This window comes from Somniosus microcephalus, unplaced genomic scaffold, assembly GCF_052327205.1.
Source record: "Somniosus microcephalus isolate GS21.2 unplaced genomic scaffold, FLI_Smic_1.0 unresolved_chr2, whole genome shotgun sequence".
Taxonomy (NCBI): Eukaryota; Metazoa; Chordata; class Chondrichthyes; order Squaliformes; family Somniosidae; genus Somniosus; species Somniosus microcephalus.
In genome coordinates, this window is record NW_028225180.1 from 89,054,711 (window position 1) to 89,064,512 (window position 9,802).

A 9,802-nucleotide genomic window follows, 5' to 3' on the forward strand; every position below is an offset into this window, starting at 1 on the left:
CGTACCCCAGTGAGAGTCAGTGTGTGTGAAACCCGTACCCCAGTGAGAGTCAGTGTGCGTGGAACCTGTACCCCAGTGAGAGTGAGTGTCTGTTGAAGCCGTACCCAAGTGAGAGTCAGTGTGTGTGGAACGCGTACCCAAGTGAGAGTCAGTGTGTGTGGAACCCGTACCCCAGTGAGAGTCAGTGTGTGTGGAACCCGCACCCCAGTGAGAGTCAGTGTGTGTGGAACCCATACCCCAGTGAGAGTCAGTGTGTGTGGAACCCGTACCCCAGTGAGAGTCAGTCTGCGTGGAACCCATACCCCATTGAGTGTCAGTGTCTTTGGAACCCGTACCCCAGTGAGAGTCAGTGTGTGTGGAACCCGTACCCCAGTGAGAGTCAGTCTGTGTGGAACCCGTACCCCAGTGAGAGTCAGTGTGTGTGGAACCCGTACCCCAGTGAGAGTCAGTCTGTGTGGAACCCGTACCCCAGTGAGAGCCAGTGTTCGTGGAACCCGTACCCCAGTGAGAGTCAGTGAGATGGGAACCCATACCCCAGTGAGAGTCAGTGACTGTGGAACCCGTACCCCAGTGAGAGTCAGTGTGGGTGGAACCCGTACCCCAGTCAGAGTCAATGTGTGTGGAACCCGTACCCCAGTGAGAGTCAGTGTCTGTGGAACCCGTACCCCAGTGAGAGTCAGTGCGTGTGGAACCCGTACCCCAGTGAGAGTCACTGTGTGTGGAACGCGTACCCCAGTGAGAGTCAGTGTGTGTGGAACCCGTACCCCAGTGAGAGTAAGGGTGTGTGGAACACGTACCCCAGTGAGAGTCAGTGTCTGAGGAGCCCGTACCCCAGTGAGAGTCAGTCTGTGTGGAACCCGTACCACAGTGAGAGCCAGTGTTCGTGGAACCCGTACCCCAGTGAGAGTCAGTGTGTGTGGAACCCGTACCCCAGTGAGATTCAGTGAGTGTGAAACCCGTACCCCAGAGAGAGTCAGTGTTTGTGGAACCCGTACCCCAGTGAGAGTCAGTGTCTGTGGAACCCGTACCCCAGTAAGAGTCAGTGTGTGTGGAACCCGTACCCCAGTGAGAGTCAGTGTGTGTGGAACCCGTACCCCAGTGAGAGTCAGTGCGTGTGGAACCCATACCCCAGTGAGAGTCAGTGTCTGTGGAACCCGTACCCCAGTGAGAGTCAGTGTGTGTGGAACCCGTACCCCAGTGAGAGTCAGTGTCTGTGGAACCCGTACCCCAGTGAGAGCCAGTGTCTGTGGAATCCATACCCCAATGAGAGTAAGTGTGTGTGGAACCCGTAACCCAGTGGGAGTCAGTGTGTGTGGAATCCATACCCCAATGAGAGTCAGTGTGTGTGGAACCCGTACCCCAGTGAGAGTCAGGTTGTGTGGAACCGGTACCCTAGTGAGAGTCAGTGTGTGTGGAGCCCGTACCCCAGTGAGAGTCAGTGTGTGTGTGCAACCCGTACCCCAGTGAGAGTCAGTGTGGGTCGAACCCGTATCCCAGTGAGAGTCAGAGTGTGTGGAACCCGTACCCCAGTGAGAGTCAGTGTGTGTGGAACCCGTACCCCAGTGAGAGTCAGTGTCTGTGGAACGCGTACACCAGTGAGAGTCAGTGTGGGTGGAACCCGTACTCCAGTCAGAGTCAGTGTGTGTGGACCCCGTACCCCAGTGAGAGTCAGTGTGTGTGGAACCCGTACCCCAGTGAGAGTCAGTGTGTGTGGAACCCGTACCCCAGTGAGAGTCAGTGTGTGTGAAACCCGTACCCCAGTGAGAGTCAGTGTGTGTGGAACCTGTACCCCAGTGAGAGTGAGTGTCTGTTGAAGCCGTACCCAAGTGAGAGTCAGTGTGTGTGGAACCCGTACCCAAGTGAGAGTCAGTGTGTGTGGAACCCGTACCCCAGTGAGAGTCAGTGTGTGTGGAACCCGTACCCCAGTGAGAGTCAGTGTGTGTGGAACCCGTACCCCAGTGAGAGTCAGTGTCTGTGGAACCCGTACCCCAGTGAGAGTCTGTCTGCGTGGAACCCATACCCCATTGAGAGTCAGTGTCTGTGGAACCCGTACCCCAGTGAGAGTCAGTGTGTGTGGAACCCGTACCCCAGTGAGAGTCAGTCTGTGTGGAACCTGTACCCCAGTGAGAGTGAGTGTCTGTTGAAGCCGTACCCAAGTGAGAGTCAGTGTGTGTGGAACCCATACCCCAGTGAGAGTCCGTGTGTGTGGAACCCATACCCGAGTGAGAATCAGTGTCTGTGGAACCCGTACCCCAGTGAGAGTCAATGTGTGTGGAACCTGTACCCCAGTGAGAGTCAGTGTCTGTGGAACCCGTACCCCAGTGAGAGTCAGTGCGTGTGGAACCCATACCCCAGTGAGAGTCAGTGTCTGTGGAACCCGTACCCCAGTGAGAGTCAGTGTCTGTGGAACCCGTACCCCAGTGAGAGCCAGTGTCTGTGGAATCCATACCCCAATGAGAGTCAGTGTGTGTGGAACCCGTAAGCCAGTGAGAGTCAGTGTGTGTGGAACCCGTACCCCAGTGAGAGTCAGTGTGTGTGGAACCCGTACCCCAGTGAGAGTCAGTGTCTGTGGAACCCGTACCCCAGTGAGAGTCAGTGCGTGTGGAACCCATACCCCAGTGAGAGTCAGTGTCTGTGGAACCCGTACCCCAGTGAGAGTCAGTGTGTGTGGAACCCGTACCCCAGTGAGAGTCAGTGTCTGTGGAACCAATAACCCAGTGAGAGCCAGTGTCTGTGGAATCCATACCCCAATGAGAGTCAGTGTGTGTGGAACCCGTAACCCAGTGAGAGTCAGTGTGTGTGGAATCGATACCCCAATGAGAGTCAGTGTGTGTGGAACCCGTACCCCAGTGTGAGTCAGGTTGTGTGGAACCGGTACCCTAGTGAGAGTCAGTGTGTGTGGAGTCCGTACCCGAGTGAGAGTCAGTGTGTGTGTGCAACCCGTACCCCAGTGAGAGTCAGTGTGGGTCCAACCCGTATCCCAGTGAGAGTCAGTGTGTGTGGAACCCGTACCCCAGTGAGAGTCAGTGTGTGTGGAACCTGTACCCCAGTGAGAGTCAGTGTCTGTGGAACGCGTACACCAGTGAGAGTCAGTGTGGGTGGAACCCGTACCCCAGTCAGAGTCAGTGTGTGTGGACCCCGTACCCCAGTGAGAGTCAGTGTGTGTGGAACCCGTACCCCAGTGAGAGTCAGTGTGTGTGGAACCCGTACCCCAGTGAGAGTCAGTGTGTGTGAAACCTGTACCCCAGTGAGAGTCAGTGTGTGTGGAACCTGTACCCCAGTGAGAGTGAGTGTCTGTTGAAGCCGTACCCAAGTGAGAGTCAGTGTGTGTGGAACGCGTACCCAAGTGAGAGTCAGTGTGTGTGGAACCCGTACCCCAGTGAGAGTCAGTGTGTGTGGAACCCGTACCCCAGTGAGAGTCAGTGTGTGTGGAACCCGTACCCCAGTGAGAGTCAGTGTGTGTGGAACCCGTACCCCAGTGAGAGTCATTCTGCGTGGAACCCATACCCCATTGAGAGTCAGTGTCTTTGGAACCCGTACCCCAGTGAGAGTCAGTGTGTGTGGAACCCGTACCCCAGTGAGAGTCAGTCTGTGTGGAACCCGTACCCCAGTGAGAGTCAGTGTGTGTGGAACCCGTACCCCAGTGAGAGTCAGTCTGTGTGGAACCCGTACCCCAGTGAGAGCCAGTTTTCGTGGAACCCGTACCCCAGTGAGAGTCAGTGAGATGGGAACCCATACCCCAGTGAGAGTCAGTGACTGTGGAACCCGTACCCCAGTGAGAGTCAGTGTGGGTGGAACCCGTACCCCAGTCAGAGTCAATGTGTGTGGAACCCGTACCCCAGTGAGAGTCAGTGTCTGTGGAACCCGTACCCCAGTGAGAGTCAGTGCGTGTGGAACCCGTACCCCAGTGAGAGTCACTGTGTGTGGAACGCGTACCCCAGTGAGAGTCAGTCTGTGTGGAACCCGTACCACAGTGAGAGCCAGTGTTCGTGGAACCCGTACCCCAGTGAGAGTCAGTGTCTGAGGAGCCCGTACCCCAGTGAGATTCAGTGAGTGTGAAACCCGTACCCCAGAGAGAGTCAGTGTTTGTGGAACCCGTACCCCAGTGAGAGTCAGTGTCTGTGGAACCCGTACCCCAGTAAGAGTCAGTGTGTGTGGAACCCGTACCCCAGTGAGAGTCAGTGTGTGTGGAACCCGTACCCCAGTGAGAGTCAGTGCGTGTGGAACCCATACCCCAGTGAGAGTCAGTGTCTGTGGAACCCGTACCCCAGTGAGAGTCAGTGTGTGTGGAACCCGTACCCCAGTGAGAGTCAGTGTCTGTGGAACCCGTACCCCAGTGAGAGCCAGTGTCTGTGGAATCCATACCCCAATGAGAGTAAGTGTGTGTGGAACCCGTAACCCAGTGAGAGTCAGTGTGTGTGGAATCCATACCCCAATGAGAGTCAGTGTGTGTGGAACCCGTACCCCAGTGAGAGTCAGGTTGTGTGGAACCGGTACCCTAGTGAGAGTCAGTGTGTGTGGAGCCCGTACCCCAGTGAGAGTCAGTGTGTGTGTGCAACCCGTACCCCAGTGAGAGTCAGTGTGGGTCGAACCCGTATCCCAGTGAGAGTCAGAGTGTGTGGAACCCGTACTCCAGTGAGAGTCAGTGTGTGTGGAACCCGTACCCCAGTGAGAGTCAGTGTCTGTGGAACGCGTACACCAGTGAGAGTCAGTGTGGGTGGAACCCGTACTCCAGTCAGAGTCAGTGTGTGTGGACCCCGTACCCCAGTGAGAGTCAGTGTGTGTGGAACCGGTACCCCAGTGAGAGTCAGTGTGTGTGGAACCCGTACCCCAGTGAGAGTCAGTGTGTGTGAAACCCGTACCCCAGTGAGAGTCAGTGTGTGTGGAACCTGTACCCCAGTGAGAGTGAGTGTCTGTTGAAGCCGTACCCAAGTGAGAGTCAGTGTGTGTGGAACCCGTACCCAAGTGAGAGTCAGTGTGTGTGGAACCCGTACCCCAGTGAGAGTCAGTGTGTGTGGAACCCGTACCCCAGTGAGAGTCAGTGTGTGTGGAACCCGTACCCCAGTGAGAGTCAGTGTGTGTGGAACCCGTACCCCAGTGAGAGTCAGTCTGCGTGGAACCCATACCCCATTGAGAGTCAGTGTCTGTGGAACCCGTACCCCAGTGAGAGTCAGTGTGTGTGGAACCCGTACCCCAGTGAGAGTCAGTCTGTGTGGAACCCGTACCCCAGTGAGAGTCAGTGTGTGTGGAACCCGTACCCCAGTGAGAGTCAGTCTGTGTGGAACCCTTACCCCAGTGAGAGCCAGTGTTCGTGGAACCCGGACCCCAGTGAGAGTCAGTGAGATGGGAACCCATACCCCAGTGAGAGTCAGTGACTGTGGAACCCGTACCCCAGTGAGAGTCAGTGTGGGTGGAACCCGTACCCCAGTCAGAGTCAATGTGTGTGGAACCTGTACCCCAGTGAGAGTCAGTGTCTGTGGAACCCGTACCCCAGTGAGAGTCAGTGCGTGTGGAACCCGTACCCCAGTGAGAGTCACTGTGTGTGGAACGCGTACCCCAGTGAGAGTCAGTGTGCGTGGAAACCGTACCCCAGTGAGAGTAAGGGTGTGTGGAACCCGTACCCCAGTGAGAGTCAGTGTCTGAGGAGCCCGTACCCCAGTGAGAGTCAGTCTGTGTGGGACCCGTACCACAGTGAGAGCCAGTGTTCGTGGAACCCGTACCCCAGTGAGAGTCAGTGTGTGTGGAACCCGTACCCCAGTGAGAGTCAGTGTGTGTGGAACCCGTACCCCAGTGAGAGTCAGTCTGTGTGGAACCCGTACCCCAGTGAGAGTCAGTGTGTGTGGAACCCGTACCCCAGTGAGAGTCAGTGTGTGTGGAACCCATACCCCAGTGAGAGTCAGTGAGATGGGAACCCATACCCCAGTGAGAGTCAGTGACTGTGGAACCCGTACCCCAGTGAGAGTCAGTGTGGGTGGAACCTGTACCCCAGTGAGAGTCAGTGTGTGTGGAACCCATACCCCAGTGAGAGTCAGTGTATGTGGAACCCGTACTCCAGTGAGAGTCAGTGTGTGTGGAACCCATACCCCAGTGAGAGTCAGTGAGATGGGAACCCATACCCCAGTGAGAGTCAGTGACTGTGGAACCCGTACCCCAGTGAGAGTCAGTGTGGGTGGAACCTGTACCCCAGTGAGAGTCAGTGTGGGTGGAACCCATACCCCAGTGAGAGTCAGTGTATGTGGAACCCGTACTCCAGTGAGAGTCAGTGTATGTGGAACCCGTACTCCAGTGAGAGTCCGTGTGTGTGGAACCCATACCCGAGTGAGAATCAGTGTCTGTGGAACCCGTACCCCAGTGAGAGTCAATGTGTGTGGAACCTGTACCCCAGTGAGAGTATGTGTCTGTGGAATCAATACCCCTGTGAGCGTCAGTGTCTGTGGAACCCGTACCCCAATGAGAGTCAGTGTGTGTGCAACCCATACCCCAGTGAGAGTCAGTGTGTGTGGAACTCGTACCCCAGTGAGAGTAAGGGTGTGTGGAACCCGTACCCCAGTGAGAGTCAGTGTCTGAGGAGCCCGTACCCCAGTGAGATTCAGTGTGTGTGGAACCCGTACCCCAGTGAGAGCCAGTGTTCGTGGAACCCGTACCCCAGTGAGAGTCAGTGTGTGTGGAACCTGTACCCCAGTGAGAGTCAGTGAGTGTGAAACCCGTACCCCAGAGAGAGTCAGTGTCTGTGGAACCCGTACACCAGTGAGAGTCAGTGTGGTTGGAACCCGTACCCCAGTCTGAGTCAGTGTGTGTGGAACCCGTACCCCAGTGACATGTCAGTGTCTGTGGAACCCGTACCCCAGTGAGAGTCAGTGTGTGTGGAACCCATACCCCAGTGAGTGTCAGTGTCTGTGGAATCCATACCCCACAGAGAGTCAGTGTGTGTGGAGCCCGTAACCCAGTGAGAGTCAGTGTCTGTGGAACCCATACCCAAGTGAGAGTCAGTGTGTGTGGAATCCATACCCCAATGAGAGTCAGTGTGTGTGGAACCCGTACCCCAGTGAGAGTCAGGTTGTGTGGAACCGGTACCCTAGTGAGAGTCAGTGTGTGTGGAACCCGTACCCCAGTGAGAGTCAGTGTGTGTGTGCAACCCGTACCCCAGTGAGAGTCAGTGTGGGTCGAACCCGTATCCCAGTGAGAGTCAGTGTGTGTGGAACCCATTCCCCAGTGAGAGTCAGTGTGTGTGGAACCCGTACCCCAGTGAGAGTCAGTGTCTGTGGAACCCGTACACCAGTGAGAGTCAGTGTGGGTGGAACCCGTACCCCAGTCAGAGTCAGTGTGTGTGGACCCCGTACCCCAGTGAGAGTCAGTGTCTGTGGAACCCGTACCCCAGTGAGAGCCAGTGTCTGTGGAATCCATACCCGAATGAGAGTCAGTGTGTGTGGAACCCGTAACCCAGTGAGAGTCAGTGTGTGTGGAACCCGTACCCCAGTGAGAGTCAGTGTGTGTGGAACCCGTACCCCAGTGAGAGTCAGTGTCTGTGGAACCCGTACCCCAGTGAGAGTCAGTGCGTGTGGAACCCATACCCCAGTGAGAGTCAGTGTCTGTGGAACCCGTACCCCAGTGAGAGTCAGTGTGTGTGGAACCCGTACCCCAGTGAGAGTCAGTGTCTGTGGAACCAATACCCCAGTGAGAGCCAGTGTCTGTGGAATCCATACCCCAATGAGAGTCAGTGTGTGTGGAACCCGTAACCCAGTGAGAGTCAGTGTGTGTGGAATCGATACCCCAATGAGAGTCAGTGTGTGTGGAACCCGTACCCCAGTGAGAGTCAGGTTGTGTGGAACCGGTACCCTAGTGAGAGTCAGTGTGTGTGGAGCCCGTACCCCAGTGAGAGTCAGTGTGTGTGTGCAACCCGTACCCCAGTGAGAGTCAGTGTGGGTCGAACCCGTATCCCAGTGAGAGTCAGTGTGTGTGGAACCCGTACCCCAGTGAGAGTCAGTGTGTGTGGAACCCGTACCCCAGTGAGAGTCAGTGTCTGTGGAACGCGTACACCAGTGAGAGTCAGTGTGGGTGGAACCCGTACCCCAGTCAGAGACAGTGTGTGTGGACCCCGTACCCCAGTGAGAGTCAGTGTGTGTGGAACCCGTACCCCAGTGAGAGTCAGTGTGTGTGGAACCCGTACCCCAGTGAGAGTCAGTGTGTGTGAAACCCGTACCCCAGTGAGAGTCAGTGTGTGTGGAACCTGTACCCCAGTGAGAGTGAGTGTCTGTTGAAGCCGTACCCAAGTGAGAGTCAGTGTCTGTGGAACGCGTACCCAAGTGAGAGTCAGTGTGTGTGGAACCCGTACCCCAGTGAGAGTCAGTGTGTGTGGAACCCGTACCCCAGTGAGAGTCAGTGTGTGTGGAACCCGTACCCCAGTGAGAGTCAGTGTGTGTGGAACCCGTACCCCAGTGAGAGTCAGTCTGCGTGGAACCCATACCCCATTGAGAGTCAGTGTCTTTGGAACCCGTACCCCAGTGAGAGTCAGTGTGTGTGGAACCCGTACCCCAGTGAGAGTCAGTCTGTGTGGAACCCGTACCCCAGTGAGAGTCAGTGTGTGTGGAACCCGTACCCCAGTGAGAGTCAGTCTGTGTGGAACCCGTACCCCAGTGAGAGCCAGTGTTCGTGGAACCCGTACCCCAGTGAGAGTCAGTGAGATGGGAACCCATACCCCAGTGAGAGTCAGTGACTGTGGAACCCGTACCCCAGTGAGAGTCAGTGTGGGTGGAACCCGTACCCCAGTCAGAGTCAATGTGTGTGGAACCCGTACCCCAGTGAGAGTCAGTGTCTGTGGAACCCGTACCCCAGTGAGAGTCAGTGCGTGTGGAACCCGTACCCCAGTGAGAGTCACTGTGTGTGGAACGCGTACCCCAGTGAGAGTCAGTGTGTGCGGAACCCGTACCCCAGTGAGAGTAAGGGTGTGTGGAACCCGTACCCCAGTGAGAGTCAGTGTCTGAGGAGCCCGTACCCCAGTGAGAGTCAGTCTGTGTGGAACCCGTACCACAGTGAGAGTCAGTGCGTGTGGAACCCATACCCCAGTGAGAGTCAGTGTCTGTGGAACCCGTACCCCAGTGAGAGTCAGTGTGTGTGGAACCCGTACCCCAGTGAGAGTCAGTGTCTGTGGAACCAATAACCCAGTGAGAGCCAGTGTCTGTGGAATCCATACCCCAATGAGAGTCAGTGTGTGTGGAACCCGTAACCCAGTGAGAGTCAGTGTGTGTGGAATCGATACCCCAATGAGAGTCAGTGTGTGTGGAACCCGTACCCCAGTGAGAGTCAGGTTGTGTGGAACCGGTACCCTAGTGAGAGTCAGTGTGTGTGGAGTCCGTACCCGAGTGAGAGTCAGTGTGTGTGTGCAACCCGTACCCCAGTGAGAGTCAGTGTGGGTCCAACCCGTATCCCAGTGAGAGTCAGTGTGTGTGGAACCCGTACCCCAGTGAGAGTCAGTGTGTGTGGAACCTGTACCCCAGTGAGAGTCAGTGTCTGTGGAACGCGTACACCAGTGAGAGTCAGTGTGGGTGGAACCCGTACCCCAGTCAGAGTCAGTGTGTGTGGACCCCGTACCCCAGTGAGAGTCAGTGTGTGTGGAACCCGTACCCCAGTGAGAGTCAGTGTGTGTGGAACCCGTACCCCAGTGAGAGTCAGTGTGTGTGAAACCTGTACCCCAGTGAGAGTCAGTGTGTGTGGAACCTGTACCCCAGTGAGAGTGAGTGTCTGTTGAAGCCGTACCCAAGTGAGAGTCAGTGTGTGTGGAACGCGTACCCAAGTGAGAGTCAGT